Source organism: Neofelis nebulosa, chromosome 15 (genome assembly GCF_028018385.1).
Source record: "Neofelis nebulosa isolate mNeoNeb1 chromosome 15, mNeoNeb1.pri, whole genome shotgun sequence".
Lineage (NCBI taxonomy): Eukaryota > Metazoa > Chordata > Mammalia > Carnivora > Felidae > Neofelis > Neofelis nebulosa.
Window position 1 is genome coordinate 55,284,088 of NC_080796.1, and position 5,378 is coordinate 55,289,465.

The 5,378-nt window shown below is 32.9% G+C and overlaps 1 non-coding gene across 1 annotated transcript; it reads left to right on the forward strand.

Annotated features, from left to right (window-relative positions):
* The first annotated feature begins 4,537 nt into the window (after nucleotides 1–4,537).
* On the forward strand, nucleotides 4,538–4,644 carry LOC131496701 (U6 spliceosomal RNA). The gene has a single exon (XR_009254629.1). It is a non-coding gene; the product is annotated as a U6 spliceosomal RNA (small nuclear RNA).
* The last annotated feature ends 734 nt before the right edge of the window (nucleotides 4,645–5,378 follow it).

The following is a 5,378-nucleotide window of genomic DNA, read 5'->3' on the forward strand; positions in this document are numbered from 1 at the left end:
AGACTAGTATTACCACAGTGGAACTTCTCTTTCTAGTTTGTGCAACCAGAATGATGCTTTAATCGACCCAAATGACACTGTCATTTCCCACAGGAACTTTTTAAAACATCTTTAAATGTGTATAGTGTGTATTCAAATATGTTGTGGTGAAGTACTACATCAAACATTAGGAGATATTTTCCCTTGTTCTTAATTTTTTTTTTTGCATATTTTAATTACAAGGAGTTAAGTAAATTTCATTTACTTGACATAATGCTATGTAATGTAAATTACCTTTGATTTACATATTGTATCAAAATAAGAATATAGATCATGGAGTTTTATAGTTGAAAGAGACAGTAGAAAGTATTTAATTCAATAATTTTTAAGCATAGTTTCATGGAATGATTTTAGACATTTAAGAAATTTTTAAGCAGTCCATGGTAAAAATGGGGATAAAAAGATAATATGTAAATTTTTTCTTAAACTACATATATATTAATATGAAGAATTTACTTATTTTGAAGTTGCCCTTCTACCTTTTTGATTGTTAAAAAATTCTTTTTGACGAAACATTTTAACTAGAGATGGCAGGTTTTGTGTTTGTTTATTTTACGTCCTTATTAAAAAAAAATGACAACTCCAAGTTGGTTAAACATCCACTTATTCCACTGTTTTAAGACACCTACATATCTAAGAAATACTGATGTAGTCCATAGTTTACATTTTGTAGAAAAAGAAACCAAGAATGATAGATATTAAGTGATTTATTCTTGCAAAGCCCCAGAGGTCAGTGGAAGAAAAGATCTGGAATTATCGGAGCCTTTGATCACCAGGAGCATGTGATTTAGTCTTTCGAAAAGTCTTTGATCTCCAGTAGTGGATGCTTTAATTCCTGTAAAATTTTGTCTATTAAAAAGGAAGTTAACAAATGTATAATAAACCTGTTTTATTTTTAGTCTTTTCAAATTATTGATTTCAAGAAAATAGTTGACAGGGATGCCACCTAGGAGCTCAAAACATTTACAGAACTGAAATTAAAGAATATTTAGTATATATTTATACACACACCCTCCTGATTTGATAACTTTTATTTTGCACATATTTTTATAATTTTTTAAAAAGTTTATTGATTTATTTTGAGAGAGAGAGAGAGAGCAGGGGAGGGGCAAAGAGAGAGGGAGAGAGAAAGAATCCCAAGCAGGTTCTGCGCTGTCAGCACAGAGCCTGACATGGGGCTTGAACCCACGAACAGTGAGATCATGACCTGAGCCGAAACCAAGAATCAGGCATTTGACCAACTGAGCTACCCTGGTGCCCCTGAACACATTTTTAAATTCAACTTGACTGTTGACTATAATGAGACTATATTTGAAGTACTATATCCAGAGGAGAGACAGAAACTTACTGGTGTTTTCATTAGATGTGTTGAAATTGTGTGCAAGCTCATAGAACTAAGGAGAGAGATATTGTGAAAATATGGACACAAGGAAATTACATTAAAGGCCTGTGTAAAAGATCTGAAAGAGAACTATGAGATGTGTGGATTTACTCTTTTTGTATGCAAACAGTCGGAAGCAGGAGAGAAAGAAAAGGGTGGATGCTGCACGGTGGCCAGCATTCTTGGGCACAATAATCTCTTAAATATATATTTTAAATGAGAACAGTCTTTTATATTTACCTACAAGTTAATGATTTCCAGTTCTCTTCACTTCTTTGTGCAGAAGTGCACAAGTCCCTTAGCCTGAACACCTTTAACATTTGTTGTCGTGAAGGTCTGCTGAAAACGAATTTTCTCAGCTCTTGATATTCTGAAAATGTCTCTTAAATTTTTTTTTTCCTTCTCAGTTTGAGGGATATTTTCACAAGACAGAATCTAGGTTGACAGTTGTTTTTTCTTCCTTCAGCAACTTTAAAGATGTTGTATTTTTGTTTTCTGGCCTCCATTATTCCTGTTAAGAAGTCACTGCTAATTCGTTTAAGAGTTCTTACATCCTAATGTAAGACTGTGACCACTTTTCAGATTTCTTCTTTATCTCTGGTTTTTAAAGACTTGATTAAGATATGAAAGGTGTTCATTTTACTTGGAATTCGTTGAGCCTTTTGGATTTGTGGGTTTATAATTTTTGTCAAAATTGGAAACTTTTAGGTACTAGCTCTCCATTTTTTGTTTCCCTTTCTCACAACTTCAGAGACTCAAATTACAGGTATGTCTGACCTCTTGATATTGTCCCATTAGTCACTTAGGAAATATTCAGTTTTTTGCCTCTTTTGTCTCTGTTTCACGGATATTTTTCATCGCTATGTCTTCACAACAATTTTCGCCGATCTTTTTTGCCACAATGCCTTATTTGTTGTTAAGCTTATCCAATAATGTTAATTCACCTCCAGAGATCTGATTTTTTATAATTTGAATATTTTACCTTCATTATGTTTTTTAATGTTCTTGAACATATTTTAAATACCTATATTGAAGTTTATTTCTGAAAATTCATCTCTGTGATCTGGGTCTGCTTTTATATTTGTTTTCTCCCTGATGACAGCACAGTTTCTCAATCCATCAGATGTCCAATAATTATTTATTGGATGCTGGGTATTTGAATTTTATGATGTTAAATATCAGAATTTTGTTGGTCTTCATTAATGATGATGGAGTTAACATTGATCAGCAGTTATTTAAGTATCAGCTTTGTCTTTAAAGACTTTTATTTAAAAGCTTGATATTATGGGTGCATATAAGCCTTAATTACTGAGGTATGATGACACCTAAATTTATAATGAATTCCCAGGGTGTTCATTAAAGCTTTCCTATTTTGGATGTTAAGAAATTGAATGTCCCTCAGCTCTGCATGAGCTCTGAAAATTATTAACTTATATCTTATGGTAAGTATTCTTTGCCAATACTCATGGAGTTTTATCCTGCATGTGAGCTGCTTGGTAATAAGCCAGACTCAAAGGTAACCTTGCACAAATTTCTTGTACTCTTTCTAATACTTTGTCTTGCAAATTTCTGCCCCCCTTACTCTTGCTATTTCCTCAACTTAAAATCGTATTTTTTTTTCTGTTTAAGGAATACCCCTGTAAACTTCTCAGTTTCTAAATGAGACTGATATTTCTTCCCCACACTAAAGTCTTTTAAGAAAGTGATTGATGTTGTATGGTTCATTTCATTGTCTCTCATATGTTAAGGATCTCAGATTCCTCAGTGTCTAGAAACAGTTATATTACATTTATTTTTTCAGTTTTGTAGTTTTTTTTGGCAAAAGGTAATGTATTTATTAATTAATCATGGCCATGGCCATCATGATCATGGCCAATTAGTCACGATCCTGGCCATCTTTTACCTGACATATATATGTCCAATTACCTTACTGAATTCTATTATTGCTCATAGAATTAACTCATAGATTTTTTTCAATTAGTTTTCTTAAATTTATCAATAAATAGATTCTGTGTAAATATTAGTAGTTTCAACAAACCCTTTTAAAATTGCTATACTCTAATTTATTTTCCAGTCTAATATGATTGGTTTATAACTTCAGTGTAGTAAGTTGATAGTTGGAATCCTCACCTTCTTTTCCACTGCATTAGGAAAAATTAAGGCCCATTAAAATTAGGCTGGGTTTCATACTTATCTTTTGTGAACTTACACAATTTATACAGTTATGTTCCTTATTCTCCTTACTATAACTTTGTATGGAATTTGAATTTGATATATTTCTGTTGTTTATTTTCTTTTGATACATTTTTGTTGTGAAATTAGTTTTCTTGTGCTTTTAGAAAGGACCAGGTTTCAAGGAACCTTTTCTATTTTTATTAAATTTCAGTAATCAGAGTGGAGGTAGTATTTATATTATTCTGAGAATAATTTAAGAAATGAGTAATTAGTGGATGTTCTAATTTATCATTCCCTGTGCCAATGAGAAACTGAATTCTTAGGGTGAAATAAGGGACACATAGATGCAATAGGAAACAGTTTAATTAAAATCTCCTTAGTCTTGAAATTTGATGGCAAGAATCAGTATCAACTTTGCAAGTTGATACTTGATTGGTCACAGTTTCTAGTCTTTTATATTGGACACAAGATATTTATTTTTCCTACCTGTAAATATTTCCTACCTCTTTCCACTATAAAGACCTATATATAATTACTAATGCATTAGCATTAAGACCCAGATTGTGGTTTTGAAATGTCACCTCTTACTAAAAGCAGCTTAGGTTTAGTGGAGATATTGCTGATGTCTGAGACAGGAAATGAACATGCTGAGCTGGTCAATCTTGTCATGTCAGTTAGCAAGTAACTATCAAAGACAAATAGAATAGATATAAAAGATATTCAAGGGCTGACACTGCAAGTCTTCCACTAAACAAAATGAAATCCTTTGAATTTGAAGAATTTTAATAATTAGAATGGATTGAACACATCAAACTTATTTATATCTGTGGGGTACATAATATTATCTAAAAATAATTGTCTACCTTCAGAAGATTATAGAAATTAACTTATTATCATGAAAACTTGTTAATAAAAGGAATAATAAAGAATTAAGAAGTTTTCGTGCTCGCTTTGGCAGCATATATACTAAAATTGGAACGATACAGGAAAGATTAGCATGGCCCCCGCGCGAGGATAACACGCAAATTCGTGAAGCGTTCCAGACTTTTATGGAACAGAATAGAGAACCCAGAAATGGACCCACAAATGTATGGCCAACTAATCTTTGACAAAGCAGGAAAGAATATCCAATGGAATGAAGACAGTCTCTTCAGCAAGTGGTGCTGGGAAAACTGGAGAGTGACATGCATAACAATGAACCTGGACCACTTTCTTACACCAGACACAAAAATAAGCTCAAAATGGATGAAATACCTAAATGTAAGACAGGAAACCATCAAAATCCTTGAGGAGAAAACAAGTAAAAATCTCTTTGACTTTGGCCGCAGCAACTTCTTACTCAACATGTCTCCAGAGGCAAGGGAAACAAAAACAAAAATGAACTATTGGGACCTCATCAAAATTTAAACCTTCTGCATGGTGAAGGAAACAATCAGAAAAACTAAAAGGCAACTGCTCGAATGGGAGAAGATATGTGCAAACGACATGTCAGTTAAAGGGTTAGTATCCAAGATCTATGAAGAACTTCTCAAACTCAACACCCAAAAAAACCAGATAATCCAGTGAAGAAATGGGAAAAAGACATGAATAGACATTTCTACAAAGAAGACATTCAGATGACCAACCCACACATGAAAAATGCTCATCATTCATCATCAGAGAAAAACAAATCAAAACCACAATGAGATATCACCTCACACCTGTCAGAATGGCTAACATTAACAACTCAGGCAACAACAGATGCTGGCAAGGATGTGGAGAAAGATATCTCTTTTGCACTGCT